At 38.3% G+C, this 20,713-nt stretch overlaps 1 protein-coding gene across 2 annotated transcripts in view; it reads left to right on the top strand.

Annotated features, from left to right (window-relative positions):
- Positions 1–20,713, top strand: part of Gpc3 (glypican 3) — a 433,306-nt gene that overhangs the window by 224,372 nt on the left and 188,221 nt on the right. The window lies entirely within an intron of this gene.

The following is a 20,713-nucleotide window of genomic DNA, read 5'->3' as shown; positions in this document are numbered from 1 at the left end:
TCAAAGCATAAAAATTTGCTCCTTAATAATTAGTAGATGTGAAAAACATTACCACTGAAATCTACCTGATGACTTTATATCTATGATCAGATGCCAGGGAGCTCAGAAAGTAACCGACTGTGACTAGTAATAATCAGATATATAGATATTAAAAACACATGTGCATCGTCGTACCTGCTAGAAAAGCTGCTAAGATATTTATGCCCTTAAAAGCCATAGTTTGGAAAGATCCTTCCCCACATATGACTTTTCATCCATTAGCTAACCTCCCCTGGCTTCTCACTACTCAGCTCACAGGCACTGAGGGGTATAACTGTCATGATTTGAGCTCAGTAGGTCCTCAGCTGATGTAGCCAACCGCATCACGTTACCAACCCAGGAGTCTGTGACCAGAACAAGCTGACATTATTTATAGGATACCTGCTCAGTGAACTTGAAATTCCTTTCTGACCTGGACCACATCACTACACTGCTGTGTATCGTATGAGTCACACACAGTGGGTAATCAAAGACTTTGCTGTGAGATGGACTATACAAACAATGTGTCAGCTGCAAGGAAGATCAATTAACCATCACTTTCTTCCCAGACCATCTGACAATTGTCCACAGGTATTTGTATGTGTGCCAGGCCTATGCTGGAAGCTGCGGCTACTGTGGTTTGTGCGACTTCCATAGATATCCCTAACCTCCTGGAGCTTGCACTCAGACAAAAGTCAAAGGTGGAACACACAAATCAAGATCTATAATGGCTACATAGCTTTGTGCCTGAGACTATGCAAGGTCAGCCAAAAGCAGCATAGGTGACAGCACCCCATTCGGAACAAAGGTGGGGGGTGGGAACGGGGCAGAACACTGAGGCAAAGGGAAGCGTCAGCTCCAATGAGCTCATTCAAATGTTCCTGGGTTTGTTTGGAGATTCGGTAGCAGGGAATGTCTGGCCTTGGGAGGAAGTCCACACACAGCGCTGTCCTTTTAGAGGACATTCATGAAGTGGGCCCCTCTGTGCAGAGGATGAGATGGGACTGGGTGCTGGCCTTTGGTGCCTGCTGTAGCACTTGTGACTGAACATGGTGGAGGTCAGCTCTGGAACAGCTGGTCTATCTGGGTCCTGCTGGCGGCTAATGTTTACTTTGGGGGAATACTACATATCTCTGCAGGCCATGTCAAAGGGCTGCCATCTCCATTAGTGATAGGGCCTAGAGCACATGTTCCGTGCAGTGGTTCATGGAACTTTATGGAACTATTTCTCCATTTCAAGATATGCTGTTTCCTACATTTTTTAATATTATTTTTTATTATTTTAGAAGAAGCATATCATTACAGCTTTAACATTCCCATTAACAGTTTCCAGAGCAAAGACACAGCTCCTTCAAAAGTGGCTATAAAATTTCTAGGTTCGCTGTTGAATCAATATAGTTATACAATATTGAACTCAGTATAAGCCCTGTAAGACATAAAATTGAATGAGTTTTTAACCCTCAAAAGAGATCTCCATTTCATTCTAAAATATGCTGTTTCTTACAGAAAGACTCGATGTTTTTACTACTAACACTGAGATGTTGGCACATGCGTCTCTAATTTGTATGTATCTAATTATTACTAGTCATAATCAATTGCACTTAGATCCTTGGCGCCTGTGTATGTCTATAAAGTCATCGGGTAGATTTCAATGGTAATGTTTATCACCTCTACTAATTAACATGACATAAATTTCCATGCTTCATCCTCAAATATAATACTTTTTTTTAATTTTTTGATTGTGTGTGTGTGTATGTGTGTGTGTGTATCACACAGAACATCCCAAACCATCCCACCCACTTCCCAGATGGCACCCTCCCATAGCCTCCCTCCCCCAACTAAAGCCCTTATACTCTGATATCCCTGCTACTGTCTGCTTTTTTTTAACCAAGAAGATCATAGTAATATTATAATAGGCTTTATATTATATTCATCTTGCTCAGGCCAGAGAGTACTTGGAAAATAGTTTAAATTCTCAGTTGCTTACAGTAGCTCATAATCCATTGCTGTTTCAATTAATGTCATTTGCTAAGTGAGTCCATTACTAATGTTGTTTCCCAAATTTTGTCTGTAACCAAAAAACATCTTTGTGAGACTTTATTCTTACAGCAAGGTATAGTTCCACTCCATACGACTAAAGAAGGGGCTGTCTGACAGGCCAAGACCTACTTTGGAATACCTTCTGTCCCACTGTGCTTTTCAGTCTGGTTCACTCTCTATAGGCTCCATAAAGAAGGGTCATCAGGTAGTCAGGTAGCTTAGGTAATCATGCCACTCTCATTTCTCAGGCTCTGATGAATTATGAAGCATTCAATAGGTTCTTTTGCTTCTGACCTCTGTAAGTTGTGCTAGGAGAAATCATAAATCTTTAGTACTTAATGTGTGTGATCAAGACATGGCTTGCTGTGGCAGTATGTAATCCCTTTAAAGAAGTGTTTTAAAGCCAATCCTGGCTAGACACACCTGTAACCCAATAAATGAAAAGGCTGCAGCAGGAGGATTGCTGTGAGTTTCAGGCCAGCTTGGGCTATGTAGCCTTTTCATTTTTTTGTCTTTTGAGACAGGGTCTAACTAGTTCTTATGAGAAGCAGTTCCAAAATAGTTCTTCCAACAGAGGTGAGGTGGTTTGATGGAAAGAGCAAAAGACTAGGGCTCCTGAGACATAACTTAGTTCTTGCCTCTATCAATTTCCTCTTCTGTGAAATGATGCACTTTGATAATCGGAGTTCCCTAATGTGGTTCTGCATTAAATCTGGCTAAGGAACTTGTTAACATATGGATTCATAGAACTAGTGACTAGAAATTGAATTTATAGGTTTGTAGTAAGCCCAAGAATCTGTATATTTAATAAAGTCCAAAAGGAGATTCTAATATAACAGGTTTGTAAACCAATAGTTATTTTTTTTTATTTATTTATTTACTCTGTGTGTGGGGGGGTGTAGAGGTCAGACGACAACTTGCAGAAGTTGGATCTCTTCTTTGGGCCGAAGAAGGATTTGAATCTCTTGGAGCTAGAGTTACAGGCAGTTGGGAGCTGCCTGACGTAGGTGCTGGAAACTGATTTCGGATCCTCTGGAAGAGCAGCAAGCAATCTTAACCACTGAGCAATCTCTCCAGTTCCAGTTGATGGTCTTTCATGCTAGCAGCAGGATTCATTGTGAGTCTATGCATAGTAGGGATGGGCCATGTATGCCTGAGAATGGTTCTGTGAAGGACTGAGTCTTGAGAAGTATTTTATGTCAGTCCTCAGAAGTCCAGGAGGGGGCACCAGTCATTTGTTTGATACCCTGTAGGTTGTGAAACAACATTCTTTGAGAAAGTTTTCAGTTTTCATTAGGAATAGCAATGCACTTGGTTTGCAATATCGCCCCCTTCTTCTGATGTGTGTGTATACATATATATTAATGGTAGATAAACTAAAAATAACTCCATAATTGCAACCCTAGGAGTTTAACGTAACATGGATAGAAAAAGACTTCTTTGATTTGACAGAAAAGATGTCTTTGACCATTGATCCTTGTGCTTACTTGTTGATATTTGCCTCACACACCACAATTTTTCACTTTTGAGAAGCTTTTTTATTCTCCATTAAGTTTGTGCTCTTGTCCTTTCCCCCAGATAATCGTATAAAAACAGTTCAGGCATACATTTTTCCTTAAACACATGAAGCAACTCCACTTTTAAATTTTCATTTGGAAATAAATACATGATAAATGTTGGAGTTCTCAGATGTCAGAAATTATACTTATGATTCTCAATTCTCTGAGATGTCTAAAGATGCTTTCTTAATAGGTTCCTTTTTTTGTTTCCAAGGTATCACTGTTTAAAAGTGATGCTCTTAGTACTGCCAGCTCCACCCGTGAATTGGATTGTTCATGTTGAATCATGCAATTTGCTTGTCAATATAAAGACTATATATTATACTATACATTATACATAATATATATGTGTGTATTATATATAGTATAATATATACATATACATTACCCAATTTTACAGTCTTTTATGCTGTAATTGATTTTTTTAACTAAGAGAGGAAGGATAGTCACAAGGCAGATTTTCAGTCTGTTTACATTTGACTATATCTGGTGATGTTTAATTGGGATGTTGAAGTATCCTAGAGGGGCCCCCTCCAGACCCTCAGAATAAGGGAAATGGAATTGGTGGTAATAATTAAGTTAGAGAATCAACAAAACTAACAAATTATTGATAAAAATAGAGCTATAAAAATTCCCTTTGAAGAGTTCTGGGCAAAGCTCAGATAAAGTGATTATTAAGACACATATGAAGTGGTTATAAGTGTGATCCCACATCCAGACTGATTTGGGTTCTCTTAGCTTCAGGACTTTGGGGGAGATGACTGTACCTTTCTAAGTCTCAGTATCTGTCTATAACATGGACATTTTAATAATGACACCTACATATAGGGCTATTGTCAGAATAAAAAGACAATTTATACTTTAAACGTAGTACCTGAAACATAGTAAACTCTCAATGAATTTGAGAGAATGGGATATGGTTATGCTAAGGCAGTGTAACTATCTTAGTAAAATACTAATGTATACTGTTATCCAAGTTGTTGCATGATATCATCCAACAAATAACTATTGAGAAATAGCACAGAATTCTGAAATTGTGGAGCTTGTAGACTAGCATTTAGCTCGTCCTATCTTCCTGAGGGCTAGAGAGAAATGGTGACAGGTGGTTTAGTTGAGATGGCACTTTGTTATATGAAGAAGTCCCCTGAGTTACTCATCCAAACAGAGATAATGGACTGAAATAATGTCTCAGAATGCAAGAATGCAAGTAAGAGACGAAGGAACCACACAGTTATTATACCACCACATGGAAAATGCTCTATACCTAGTGGCCTTCATAGTACTGTTTTGCTGCGTTTGCTTTATTGATCTTCTTCCTTTGTTTAGATGTATTTTAAATACAAAGAACTGGAACTAGCATGTAAGAGGTGACATGTCATGAACCAAGTCAAATTAAAACATAGTTCTGCTAATTTCCCAAGACAATTTGTTCATGCCAGGCAAACACCTGAGATCCTCTTCTGTCTCTTCTTTAGAAGGGGAGTTAATATAGTGCTTCTCTTTTATTAACTTTTCCCTCTTGATTCCGGGTCAGTTTGGTTATGTTACTTGTGGAGTCCCTCCCTCTCCCCTACTTTAAAAATTTTTTTGTCTAGCCCTGATGATTATCTGTGAGTTGGTTCTGATCTTCATATTTAGTATACAGAACACCTAGACTCTGCTCTCATGACTAGCTCAGGTATTCGGGGGAGGGGAGGTGTGCCTGTTTGGATGTGGGTGTGGTTATATGTGCACACATGTATATGCATGTATATGTAGGCCAGACATCAACCTCAGGTATATTTTCTCAAGAGCCATCCACCTTATTTTTTGAGTCAGGGTCTGACACTGGGATCTGGGGCTCGCTGAATAAGCTAAGCTGGCTGTCCAATGAGGCCCAAGAATGTACAGTACTGACATGAGTTGTTAGTATTGTCAAGTCAATGTGGTTGTTATCAAGTCAGCATTAAAAACCTGCCTGCTGATTATCAATGGTAGCCTGTTTCCAGCAATGCAGTGATAATCTTAGAATGAAATGAGCATTTATTTCAATCTAATGAAAAATGACACATAGCATTTGTGAGGGATGAGGTATGGTGATAGTATCAGCCCAAATGAAGTATTGAAAGAGATGTGAATCCAGCTATGTTCAGATGAATCATGGGAAATTGGTTTACATAGTTGCTTGTCAGCAGCAGATCTTTCTTCATGTGGGTATGTGCTGGCACCATGCACCAGTCTTTGTTTTTGTACCAATACTGACTTATCTATGTTAAAGTAAATTAACATTCTCACCTGGCCCAACTCATTTCTGAAAGCAAGTTTGCAAGCCAGTATATAAACTGACCCACATAGCTCCTTGGCTAAAAAAATATACTATATGCCATTGTACTTTAACAAGCATTGAGAACTGGCAGGTAAACTTTTCTTTATTTTTTTTTTCTTTTTACGGAAACGTTTGGTGACCTCTATCTGGCATTCTTTCAGAGACACGGGGAAAGTAGGGCAAATTCAATACAGAGAGAAGAAAGGGGCACTGGAAAACAGACATGTTAGAATTTGTCGGCATATGAACATTGGTAGCTTGTATTGTTGTAAAAGCTCAGACCCAAACAATTTGGAAAGGTTCAAAGACATGGCATAGAAAAAGGGTAAGCTAATTATGGGTCCATTATAGGGTGATCTGAACATCATTTACATCAATATTCCAATAAAACACTGATGTCAATATTCCGCACCAGTGTTTTCTGTCCCACCTCTATGCCCATATGGTTTGTATCCTAAGGAAGACTAGAAAACAATGTAATTCTCTAGTTTGATTTTGGCTGTTCTGGGCTAGAGGTTCTGGCTTTCATAAGTCCTGGGCGGAGATTTTAGAAAATCACAAACTTGAATTATAGTTCATCTCATAGTCTCCAAGCTCAACACTTCTGGGGAATTACCTTCTTTCTTCAATCAAGATAGAATTACCAGTGATATCAACTCCACTGGCCCAGATCCCATGAGCTGAAGTTATAGCTTGGGTCCAGCCTAGTTGTGCTGTGTCTTCCTTTATGCTGGAATCAGGGATGCCCCCAGGCTTGCCCAAATGATCCCCCAAGAATGGTTAAAGAAAGTGTTATGCAAAGGGAGCAGAAGACCTCATTAGGGAAGGCAACTGTAGCTTGTATTTTAGTGATTCTGTTTAAAACACCCAGTCAGTCTCGAAATTAGCCTTTTCCAGGCATACTGCCAAATTACAGCAATAGACCATTTTTTAATGCCCATTTAAAATAAGCCCTCTTGAATGCAGCACTGTGGCAAAGGTCCTTTTGGCAGAAAGCCACTTTAGACATCAGATCAGTCCAAGCATTTTTTTTTAAATAATGCCCGGGCCTTTTAGTAATTCAAGAGTTATTTCCTTGAACCCAGAAAATGTCACTGTACTGAGAGCACACAGAAATGACCAACAGCTGAATTTCCTTTCCCACAGATGTTTTCTGACCACAAAGAAAGACTTAAGAATGTATATTGTCCCTTGTCCATCAGTCCAGATTGAACTATTATTGACTGATATCATCCTTTTCCCTGTTCCCTTCAAATTTAAATATTAAATTGTGTTTATAGGGGTTTGAGGGATAAGGGAATGAAGAGGGAGGAAATTCAATTGCAAGCATATGCTTTTTGTATGTCAACTATACCTCAATGAAGTGCAAAGTACAGTACCTACATCATGGCCTGGGAGGTAGGTCATCTCATATTTCTGGACCTGAATAACGTAGTAATTGGTACCTATTTTAGCACTAAAGCCAACTGAGTTCTGTGGTTTCGCTATCACCTAAGTTTTGGTTTGCAGTAATTCAGGCCTTCAAGAACTATCTAAAGACCCTAAAAACCAAGTAAAATTCAAATAAATGAATAAGAAAAAATGCATGCTTGATTAAACACTCAATTTTATTTGTTTTAAAAAGAACAAAATTTCTTAAGACTCCGTCATACAAATGTTGTTCAAAGCACAAGTAAAAACTACATGATGTAATGGAGCTATTGAGGGTGAAATTTCTGGAAAAAAAATTACAAAAGCAGCTTGCTATGAGAAAGATCTGTCGAACTCATTCCCTCCACCCAGACTTTATCTGTAAAAACAATAGGGAGGTAACGGTAAGGACTACTAGAGGCTTGTTAAAGGCAGTCCAGAAATCATGGTGTTTGGTCTTGTACAAATAAAGACGCAGTTTGTCAGAAACTTGGTGACAACCTACAAATTAGAGGCTGAACAGGGTGGCCAGTGTTTTAGTTCTAATTCGGGATCTGGGCCTTTCTCTAAGACTGTGACATTGCATATAATGATTGCTAAGGATGTGTGGACAATAGAAAAGAAGGAAGCTAAATCACGCATTCATATTTGTAGAAGTGGTTACTTGTCTTTCTGACTACACATCTCTTCTTCCAGGTTGTAACTCTAGGTTCATCGCAGTTGCTGCATCTCTATTTTTAGAACCTTCTGTTAAACCCGTTTCCACATTTTGTTATAGTAATCAACTGTTCAAGATTGTTCAGAGGATCAAATTCCATAAGGTCACTTGGTTTGTACTCATTAACCTTACATGTAATGGTTTTTATAGTACAATATAGACAAGGAAGACAGTGTACTCTTATATGCAGGGACATGGCATTTACTTCACAGAACTGTGACCTTTGTATTACATATTAGAATCTTAAGAAATATCATTCCCTTTAAAATACAAATACAATTGAAGATTTAATAAAATAGAGTTTTCTTCACCTCCTCAGTGCTGGGATTGATGGCATGCACCACTATACCTGGGTCTAACTCATTTCTTTGTATTTGTGGTTGCCTTATTTAGGCTCTATAGATACTTGCTGATGCCTCTAATATTGCTGAAGAGAAAAATTCAGGTGGTAGTGGAACTGAGTTGGTTTGGTGCAAATAGGTACAAATTACTATCTTCTATAGGCCTAGAGAGGTTAGATGACCTGTCTTCCAGATCATAGTGGAACTATATTCTTTTCACTTCGTTGAGCTTATGTTGACATACTGAAAGCATATGTTCACTACCTAGTTAAGTTGGACATAAGCATTCACCGTAAAGCTGTTCCTATAATCTGTGCCACAAATATTTGCATTCCTAGAAAAAAAATTTCTTCTACCTTCTTTATTCTGATTTTTTATTATTCAAATACTTAACATAAGATCTACTCTCTTCAAAAAATTGAAGTGTATATATTATTATGGACTATAGGCAATATAGTATATGTTAGATTTCTAGGATTTATGCGACTGAAACTTTGAAGCCTTTTACTAATAGTTCTCTTTTGCCTTTACTAGACCTGACAATCACCATTCTATTCTCTGCTTCTAAAAATTGGGCTATTTTAAATTCTACATGTGAGTGGCTCCATTTAGTATTTTCCCTTTCATGTCTGTTTTGTTTCACTTTGCATGTTGTTCTCTAGATGCACCCATGTCTTCACAAAGGTCAGGATTTCTTTCACTTAAAAGGGTGAACCAAGGGGCTGGAGAGATGTCTCAGTGGTTAAGAATGCTTACTGCGCTAGTAGAGGACCCGAGTTCAGTTCCTAGCATCTATGTTGAGTGGCTCACAACTGCCTATAACAGTTCCAGCTCCAGGGGACTGAACTTCTTTTTCTGACCTCCACAGCCACCAGCACTTACTTGTACATACTCACACACCTACACATAATATTGTAAAAGTAATAGTAATGATAATAAATCTAAAAAACGCTGAACAATGTTAATATTCCACTGTTTGTGTCTGCCACATTTTCTCTATCCATCATCCATGGCCATCCTTAGGTTGTTTGCATGTCTTGATTATATGGCAAATAATGCTGCAATAGACATGGCAGTGAAGGTGTCTCTCTTCTCTATTGTGCGTCACCATTCTGCATGCCATTTACAGTTGGTTCATTCTCAACAGTAAGACAGGGAAAAGGGGATGATGTGCCGTGCGAAGAAAAGACATCATAAATAGTACTAGGGTATTTCCACACTGTAGTTTTGGACACATAGCAATAATTTTCTTCTTAAATAAAAGAAAAGCAATACCATAAAAGAGGTTGTTAGATATCAGCTGACACAAAGAACAGAAGCCTGCTCCATGAGAAGTTTCCTGAAGTCACCTTTACTTATACTCAAGTTCTTCTGGAAGATAGTTGGTCACTTTGAGTGCTGGGCGCTCAGTAAATTGTGGAATATTTCTCTTTCTGCCTGTACACAGTACAGATTTTCTAGGAAGCACCCAGCATTGATCAAACTCCCCAGCAGTCAAGTTAAAATTGCAGCTCATAGTGACTGCCTTAGCGTAGCCCATCCCATTCTCTCACAGCAACTCATAACTTGTTCTCCGTAACACATATCTCATATAGAGGCACAAAACATTTTATGTTTATAGAATATAAGGGCAGTTTGCTAAAGGTAAAATTTCATCTTTCTGACAAGCTCACAGGAAAGCTGGACAAGTGACTTTTGTATGGCAACACTTCCTACCTGCCATTAAACTTGGCTGGATTCTTTACAGTGGTACTTTCTTCCTGTTAAGACTTTACCGGCTGCCAGAGCCCACTGAGTGCTCCTGAGCAGCTCTCTCCCTCTGAGTTGATCAGACCACCCTTCAGAAGTCTCCCAGGCTTCACAAATACTCCATCTGTTACCTTCCTTAAATCTTATGTGCTGTATCCTCCTGGAGAAAGAGTCTCAAGAAACTGACCCTTCAGTCCTCCCTCTGCCAGTAGCCCTTTAAAGCAACTGTAGTTCAAGGGAGGGCCTGGCAATCTTTGGTTTTTTACAAAGACTAGGTTTTCAATGAAATGCCATAGTTTTATGGCTAGAATAGAGCTCTGTGATTCCATTTCCCTCTCAATAATCCCTAGGAAGTGCTCAGTAGTGACCGTTTCACTTATTTTCTTGTAATTTCCATTTCATCATGACTGTAAGGCACCATAGGCAATGTATTTCTGAGGAAATGAATGTTCTTAGTAAGTGGTTGGTATTGTTCAGCTTTGGCCTTACTCCTCTCATTTTACCCATGTTGTGGAGTTATCTTCTTGGTATATCCAGTAGATCTAGTGTGGCCAAACAAATGAAATATTAATCTTACTTTGAGTTCAACCAAAAGAAAAGAAAAAATAAAGGTAAACAGGCTATGCCAGGTGGGCACATCTTTTTTTGAAATCTTTTTGAGTGTGCTCTGTGTGTGTAGCTGTGTGTGTGTGTGTGTGTGTGTGTGTGTGTACATACACTGAAGTGTGCCACAGTATGTGTGGAGATTGGAAAACAACTTTGAGTGTTGGTCCTCTTCTTTCACCTTGTTTGATATAGGGTCTCTGCTACGTACTCCGGGCTAATTGGCCCATGAGCTTCCAGAGATTCTCACATATCTACCTCCCCTCTGTCTGTAAGAGTACTGGGATTACAGGTGTGTGCTACCACATCCAGCTTTATGTGGGCTCCGGTGATCTGAACTCAGGTTGTCATGTGTGAGTGGAAAGTACTTTATTCACTGAGCTGTCTCCTTAGCTAAGATGGGTACATTTTTTGAGGCGTTATTGCAATAGCAGTTTAATGAATAGTCTTTAGACTCAGACTGCATGAATTCATATCTTGACTTTTCTACTTAACTTCTCTGTGGCTCAATTGACAACACTATACATTTTTTTTGTCTATTTGAGACAGGGTCTCCCTGTAGCTCCAGCTGGCCTGGAACTCGCTATGTAGACCAGGCTGGCCTTGAACTCACAGAGATCTGCCTGCCTCTGCCTCCCGCATGCTGGGATTAAAGGTGTGTGCCACCACGCCTGGCAACACTATACATTTTTAATAGGGTGATTTTGTTAATCAATTAATTCACATAAAAATGCTTGAAACATTGTCTGGAAGAAAGTAAGTGTTCCAAGGTTTCTAGTTCCTTTATAATTTTAAAAAATATTTTTATTAATTCTTCAAAAATTTCATACAGTGTATTTTGGGCATATTCAACCCCCTTCCCATTGCCTCTCAGATCCACCCCCATCTCCCTATCCTCCACCATCATGTCCTCTTTTTTTAAGCTCATTAACTCTAATTCGTGTTTCTTATACACTGTTTGGTGTGTATCCATCCCCTGGGGCACAGACAACCTATCAGGGGTCACACCCTTAAAGAAAACTGACTCTCCCTCCCTCTCCCAAGAGCTGCTAGTTCCTTATTAAACCTGAAGCTTACCTTCAAGAGTCACGGAATATTTACCCTTGAAGGAGATGGACATATTGGCAACAGTACTGCACACATAGCCAAGAGTCCTGTGTTCTAGTCCTGCTACCATGAACCACATAGCTATGTGGACTTAGAGCCTATCTTAATTTCAGGTACCTCATGTGTGAAATTGGGATAATGATGTTTCCCCTAGCTACATGTATGCACCACTGCACATACACACAGTCACTTTCAGTAATAGAGAAGGAAGTGAAAATTAAAATAGAATACAGATTTTAAACATCTGAAATTATATGAGATACTTTACATATGTGTTATTGTGAGTTCTTATCACATTTACTGTTTATATTTGAAACTATAAAAGATTCTCAGAACAAAGTGCCCTTTTGTATCTATATGGTATTTGTGCTTTTCAACTAAGATAGATCATGTATTATTTTATCACAGCTGGCTATTACAAGTCTTTAGGGACTGTGGAGTTTTCATGTTTTATTCACAGTCTAGCAGGGAGTATCCATTCACTAAATTCAGAATGAATATATATATTCATATGTATATAATATATACATATATATTATATAAATAATGGAGTCAATCTACTGAGACAGCTAAAATACCTCATAAATCATCTTTAGTTTCTGAGCAAGTGATTAATATTGCTAACATCATATATAGCAGAGGGTTATGATCATTTAGGTACCAAACAAGTTGAAATTAAGAACCAACGGCCTAAACCTTTTAGTCCTGGGGTCACTTAACTCAGATCAGTCTTTTCTTCCACAAAAGAATAGACAATAAGTCTCTTGGCTCTCTGTTAAGCTGCAGTGAACATTGTTGTATGGAATTTTCAGTAAGTGCCAATTGAATGAATGAATGAATGAATGAGCCCTTCCACAGGTGTGCTTGTATAGCTTTTAAGGCAGCTCAGGGTTGGTACTTCTCATTACTGAGGAGACTGAAGAAAGACATGTACCTCCCAGTGACCATGCTTTTGTTGTCACTAAAGCATTAGCTATGTAGTACTTGTGGAAATGCAAAGTTCTGTGGAAATCCTTACTAACAAGTTACCGACACAATTTTCTTTAAGAACAAATTAACCTTCCTTAGGATACTAGTTTAGTGTCTGAGTGAAAAACGAGGGAAAGAAGAGCAGGCAAGAGCAGTGTTGTATAAAATGTACACGTTAATTGGCCTAACAACACAAAACATCCGCTAGGAATTTTGGTCTTTATTTCAATAACTTAAGTTACATTAATCAGAAATACACATTCTCATTACATAAAGTCATCACCAGAATGTTTGCATGGGAACCGTTAAAGCTCTAAATATTTTTATTTTTATTTTATGTGTATGGGTGTTATGCGTGCATGTATGTATGTGCAGCCATGTCATGCAGTGCCCATGGAGGTCAGAAGAAGGTGTCAGATCCCTAGAACTGAAGTTACAGGTGCTTGTCAGCCACCATGTGAGTGCTAGGATTCGAACTTGAGTCCTCTGGAAAAGCAGCCAGTGCTCTTAACTGCTGAGCCATCTCTCCAGGCCCTGCATAGAAACCTTTAAATGACATTATTCCCTCTTGATGGAACAGCATCTTTTATTCACTGTCCTTTCAAAAAAAAAAAAAACGTATTTTTTTTTCTAAGCTTAACTTAGTAAATGGTTAAGGGAGGAAATTCTCGAGCCTCGTTTCATGAAATTATGATTGTACACCATAGAACAAAAATTTCAAAAAGTTGAGGAAACAAGAACCAGACCTAGGATATGACATAATGGTTTTTCTTTTTTGATCCAGCTAAGACACAAGCCATTATTATAATACATTATCAAGTATGCCTTGACTCCTGCCCATAAAATGTTTGGAGGAGGACCTTTTTCTTAGAGTTTTTAATTAAGTGAATGATTCAGTAAGTAGGGCTTAACTATTTAGCGTGTGCATTCTTAAAACAAATGTACAACATTACTTCCTTCCATACCATTAGACCTTCTCTTTTCTGCTTCAGTCAAGAGTGAACTAAAATTCTAATATGACCCTGGTGACTCTTTTAGTGAGTATCATTTCTTAGCCATGGAGACCTTGAAAAAAGAATATTTTCCAATGGATTGAGAAGTGGCTAATCCAAATGAAACCCTGGAAGACAGAAAAATGGGAAAAGACTAAAGATCAAGTCTGATAACCGAAATATCTCATCAAGATGATAGTGTGAAAATGCTGTGTTACAATATTCTCTTAATAAGAACTGAAGTTATTTTTGGCGGGTCCAAAATAATTAAAATAGTTGCTTAACTTTAATGGCTTCTGCAGGATGCCTTATTCCTGTAGTCATACGAGAACACATATTTTGAGCCCTGGTGAAGCCAGTATTAATAAAGTCTATCTAATTTAAAGTTGTTACATACATTTGACTCCAACTTTTAAGATGTAGAAAGAAGAAAAGAGGGGTCCTTGCAGTTGATAGGGAGGACAGCCTCTGCTAATGAGTTCTGGACAAGGTCCTGCCCATTTATGAGTAGGAACATTTACATATTTGCTACTCCAACTCCTGAGAATATGTTTTGATATCTCATCTTAAGGCGACCGATACAGGTATCCTTTCTTTCTCCATGTCCTTATTTACCTACTGATTTATTTGCATTCTACCTTATTCCCAAAGGAATTTAAAATGCTCTACATGGATGTGCCTAATAAAATAAGATGCAATGCAAGTAAAATTTACAAGAACCCTTAGGTCAATGGGAAAATACAGGTGGGAAAGATGGAGCCAGGAGTAAGGTTATGACACAAAACACATCACATGAAGTTTATCATGCTCAATAGAGATAGGCTATAAATTTAGCTCTAAGGTTTTGAGTCATAAATGTGAAGAGGGAAAAATTATGAGTTACATGACTCACAGAGTCAAGAAGGTGAAAGCAAACTAGTTGTTCGGGAGAACTAATGGACAGTAAATGATAAGAACTAATTGGGCTAATGGGGCAAAAGTGTGGTCAATTGTTGCAGGCTCATAAATTTTTCTGTGTGGATATTCACTTCTTGCTTCTAAGGACCCTTTGAATGAATCATTTTAATTGTCTTTTCTAGTCTGTAATAGCCTTTGGGGGAAATATTATCTACCAACTATCTATCATCTATCTATTCATCCAACCATCTATAATGTATCTATGTATCACCTATCTGTCCCTAATTATATATGTAATAACCCATGAAAAATATACTTCTTTCTTTCGATTGTACCTTCACTGCTAATTGATGCACCTTGTATTTAGAAGTCAAGTGTATGAAACTTAAAAAATGAGACTACATACCTTTGTCATAAGCTTTAACAAATAAATGACTTATATTTAATAGCAACTTATTCCTCTAAGTCTGGTCAATTCTAGTTAAATTAATGTGAAACATAAAACGCCAGAAAACTCCAGTAGAATTTGAACTAATATTTTTAGTAACTTCTCTATGAAATATTTTTGAAAATGAAAGGCCTTTCTTAAAGCCTAAAACTTCAGTTTCTGAATGGCTGATATAAAAAATATCATTCAACATTCAAAAATAACATTGAAATGTTACCCGTTTGAGTGTTTTGGTACATTAACTTTTTTTAGTGATTTTTCCACTTAAAATTATATCGATGCTATATGGCATCTATTGTATGCTAAAACTCCTTTTCTCATAAACGAAATGCAAAAGCAGATCAAAGGAAAAGGAGAGACTAACTTAACTATGTTTGGTAGTTCTCATCACTAGTTCCATCAAGGACTAATTTCTAAGGTCCAGCTCCGGCAGTTTCAGTAATTAATAGACTTTATTTAGAACAGTTTTAGATTTGAAGAAAAACCAAGTGGGTTACACAGAGTTTTATCTTTCACTTGAAATTATCCATCTACTCTTGCATATCCTGGGCTGTAACTCCTTATGGTTATGACAGTAGCTTTCTCTCTTCTAACTGTGTCTTGTTTCCCTTGCCTTTTAGCATGGCTTGTGATTACTAGTTTAAAGTGAGACATGATATATCGGGTAGTAGGAATTTGATATAAATTGACTTTTGGTGTGAAGTTTTATGCTAATCTGGCTGGGGGATGCGATAGTTAATGCATGCTGTAACTGTGACTATAGCTAAAGGCATCAGAGGCTCCATTTGTTTCTCATATCCCTTACAATTCTTTTCTCACATACTGGTTTTAGTTTTTTCAAGAATTGCTTTTCATTTTAAATATTTTATTAATAATTATTAGTATATGTACTTTTTTGTACATGCGTATAATGTCTGTGTGGACATGCACGTGCCTGGGTGTATGCATGACAAAGTGAGCGTGTAGAGGTCAGAGGACAACTTTCAAGAGCCGATTCCTTCCAAAACAGGTTCCGGGGATTGAACTCAGGTTGTTAGGCTTGTACTGCAAGCACTTTTACCACATTGAGCCATCTTGCTGGCCCTAAATACTCTTTCTTCAGTAAGGTTTGCATCTCACAGCCCTCTCAGTTGTTGTGTGCCACTACTCTGCTTTAGATGTATTGATTATGTGCCAAGGTCCAAGGGACTGGAAATCGTCACAGTATTTTATTGGGCCCCTCCTTTCTCCTTTAGGTATGATCGGAAGGCTAGAGGGGGACAAGTTATTAAATACTTTTCCTTCAGTTATGTCACACTTTGGTAAAGTTGTATATTCCTTGAAAAGCAGACATTTGGTATGGAGAACTCTCAGAGTACATTTCAAAATTAATTTCCCTCCCTTGCCCAAAAACAAAGATTTTTCTTCTATCTTCACTGTGAAAAACTTTGTGTCATTTGGGGTAAAAGTCATAGAACAGTAACAGATCTGTAAGTCTGTCACCTCAGGAGTTCCTGTCTGTTTCTCTCTCTGTTTTCTCTGTGTTCTCTCTCTGTGTCTCTCTGTCTCTCTCTGTCTCTCTGTCTCTGTCTCTGTCTGCCTGTCTCTCTCTCTCTCTCCCTCTCTTCCCCACCCCCTTCTCCCTCACACCCCCATCTGGAAACTTTAGAAGTCATTCTTCATCCACATTTTGTGTGTGTGTGTGTGTGTGTGTGTGTGTGTGTGTGGTGTGTCTGTGTGTCTGTGTCTGTGTGTCTGTGTGTGTGTATGTCTGTGTGTGTGTGTGTGCCTGCATGTATGTAGGCTGAGACAGAATCTCCCATTGGCCTGGAATGCCCCAAGTAGGCTCCCTGGCTGGTCAGCAAACCCTTGGGATTGGGATCTGCCTGTCTCTACCTCCCCAGTGCTGGGATTCCAAGTTTATGACACTATGCCCAGATTTTTTAACCTAGGTTCTAGGAATTGAAGTCAGGTCTTTGTTGATTGCACAGCAAGCACTTTACTGACCAAGCTGTCTCCGCAGCCCCCAGGAATTTTTAGCTCTTAAGCTAGTCCATATTCAGCCTCCAGTAATTAATCAAGATTAAGTGTCCTTACATTTAAATTCAGGCGCTGGGATCTAACTAATAATATTACCTTTTATGGATCACATAATCTCTGAGCCCCAGTGTTCTCATCGATAAAATAAAAATGATTCCAAACACGTATAGCTGCATCATAGTTGAATAAGAGGGTGCATGTAAGCATCTTTACCATATATTCTGCCATGTACATTGAAGGTGCCTAATGAATATTAATTTTCCTTTTACTTTAAAATACCTATATTTGAAAATACTGATTTTAGCCCAAGCCATTACGTAGTACTTATCCTAGGAACATAAAGCAAAAGGATGTTCCTTTTATAAAATATTTGCCATTTTTACAGCATTGGAGAAAACTGCCTTGAAAAAAATATGACCTGTTTCTATAAGGATTCTACAGACCTCAAAAGAGATTCCTTGGCTCATTTATTTTCCCTGTCTTTCAACCCAAAGTATATTCTCCCTTTAAAAAAATACTTGAACTACTACTGAAAAGGCCCATAAAAGCACATTTCACTTTGTATACGTCTGAATGCAGGATCATCAGCATCATATTCTAAGGGTAGTCATTTTGCCACAGTGATAGGCTATATGTCTGGGATGGGAGTAGTAGAAGTTATTGAACTGTTTAAAGAGAGGTATAGTCTGTTCACTTCCCCCATCCAACTATATCTGGAGAACAGCATTCTTCAGTGAGCATCAGTATTTAATGAGAACTTTGATAACACTAGCACAATATGGTGATCTAGATGGTAAAGGACACATTTAGAAATCTAGAAATTGGACTGGCGAGATGGCTGAGCTTGCTACCAATGACAGCCTGAATTTGATCCCCAGGATTCACATGGTGAAAGAAGGGAACTAACTACTGCAAATTGTCCTCTGACCTCCATACACACACTGTGCATATACATACAGACAATAAATAAAATGTAATAATAATAAAGAGAAAGCTAGAAACCTTGCATATCAGGTACATGTATTAACTCAATTTGTTAAATCTATTTATTTGCATCATGTTATCTCTGTAGATTATAAAATCAGTATAGAACGGTTTAATGACAAATTTTTCTTGATAGCTCTGATTTACAAGGTTGTTCCAGTGTTTATTGGATATGACTCCAGTACCGCTGAGGAAAAGAAAAAGAGAAAAACCGCCTCTAAAGTGTACATTATTGTCAGACCAAATACCGATGGACTTAACCGCCTTATTCCTGCCCCTTATTTCATGAGCCCTCCAGTGACTGAGAAAATCCAAGCATCCCTTTTCACCTCGTGTTGCTTCCTGTGAGATCCCCTGCTACCTTTTCTTGAGCACTTATGGTTTGGTATGCTGTCCTGTGATATAGACACAAGGAATTGGGCAAAACCCAGAGATATGCTAAGTGGATTCTGAGCTGTAGAATCTGCTACAGGGAGCACATGGGAGCTTGATGTTCAGTATGCACCCCAGCCCTTTCCCCCTGCAATACATATTGTTGTTATTCTTTCTGTAAGAGAGTTCATGATCTTTTGTAATTTTCTTTTTCTATTGATCCACTACTGCTAGTAACAGAAACTTTTTTTAAAAAGTTATTGGCAGGAGAATCTGTGGGATTTTCCTGCCATATGTCTTGTATATTAGAGAATGAATACACCACATTTCAGGTAAAATTTATTTCACAGAAAATTCATTTTGCAGTGGCCTGGATGATTGAGATCTGTAGGGATAACCGATGTGCAGAGCAGGCCTCTCCCTGTTCTTACTTCATGCTGCCCCAAGGCAAAGGTGAAAGTGCCACTCTACTTTATTGGTCTTTGAGTTGTAATTTCTTCTGGTATATTTTCATTCAGAGGTGAGAAAGACAGTGAGAAAATGATGAGTTTAAAATAGAACTAACTTTCTACAAAGTTTTGAGAAAGTGTGTGCGGAGGTGCAAGTCTGACAGCAGCTAGGGTGTAACTGTCACCTAAGATTGTTGTAAAAAGTAGCTGTGGCAGCTGGGCGTGGTGGTGCATACCTTTAATCCCAGCACTCCGGAGGTAGAGGCAGGCAGATCTCTGGTGTACTTGTAAATGCTTTGTAATCTCTAAACCATTTAGCCTCTGAATAGTTCTTTCTGAGACAAAGTTTTACTCTATAGTCCTGGCTGGTCTGGAATACCCTGTATTGACCACACTGGCCTTCAACTTGTAGCAATCCTCCTGTCTCCACTTCCCAAGTGTCGGTGTTATAGGAGCAAGCTACCATACCTGGCCATTTGTGATTAGTTCTGAGACAAGGATATATCATTTCTCTCCATCTAGCCTGTACTTAACGTACCCCTAGGTTGTAGCAGAGAATCTAATATGTAATAACATTTCTAACTGAAATTAAAATTAATAAATAATTTTAAATCTCTAATTTCTGGTGGTTTTAAGCAGTTGAGTGACTGGTCCTTTGAATTAGGCTAGATCTCCTGGCTTCATTTAACATTTGGATTCAAGGATTGAGAATAAAGTGTAGCTAGAAAGAATGCTATAAGACAGATAAACTTTCTAGGAATTGCTTAATGTTCTGAATAAAATAAGACAAACAAATTAGTATGCAGTAATTGATGGGAAGGAAAAATTTCCCCCAGGATCACACAGTTGAAAAACAGAAGTAATCAACACATACTAGTATATCCCTATGGTGCAAAAGCTGCCCTCAGACCACACACATTCTCAAAAACCTTTGTAGATGAGTAAGTTCTGTTTTAAATTCATTTTTACTCTCCAGTGGGCATGGGAGTTCTATAGAAGGGTTTCACTGGCATCTGTTCAACATTGCTGGGCATGAGATGCATCCAAGAGAGGATTCTAGGGAGTATGTTCTACCTTCTGAGCGATCTAGGGCAGATGGCAGCAGTGCGATCTAGAACTGACTTCCACCACAGATGGCTGAAATGTTGGACTAAGTGATCCCAAGGAATACAATCTCTCTAGTAGCCTTAAAGTGTTAATAATTTTATTCTTCAAGGCTCATGAATTAGCATCATTTAGAGTACATCTGTCATGGACCTTTGCATTTGGGAAAGAACTGAAAGAAAGTGCTAAGGTAATTTTAAACATCTCAGAAAACTTGGTTAGTTTTGTTTGTTTTTAAACTATTTCTTGAAAAAATCTGTTAATTTGGTTGCTTTCTTTTTCTTTTCTCATATACATGTGGAGCTCCAATTATTTGTGATAATTTGTGTCTATAATGCTTCTGTTTGGAGAAAATGAGATGGCTACATTACTATTTCCTCGCTCAAACCCATGATACTAATTGGGCCTTATGCGAAGGACTTGGGGCAGCAGATGTAATCAAGAATTTGTGGTCTCTGTAGAGTACATAAGGCCTCCAAGTCATGCAGAAGCTGAACTTACCAAGGAAGCTTAGCAGTTATCCTTCCAGATGTTCAACTTGCAATTACTTTCAATATCAAATGTATAGATAAGTGCATGGATTGTTTTTCCACCCAGATACCCATTCAGTAGATAAATTCCATTTCCAG

This window comes from Nannospalax galili, unplaced genomic scaffold (genome assembly GCF_000622305.1).
Source record: "Nannospalax galili isolate Female #2095 unplaced genomic scaffold, S.galili_v1.0 scaffold371, whole genome shotgun sequence".
Classification (NCBI taxonomy): Eukaryota; Metazoa; Chordata; class Mammalia; order Rodentia; family Spalacidae; genus Nannospalax; species Nannospalax galili.
This window is presented reverse-complemented; position numbering and strand designations above follow the sequence as displayed.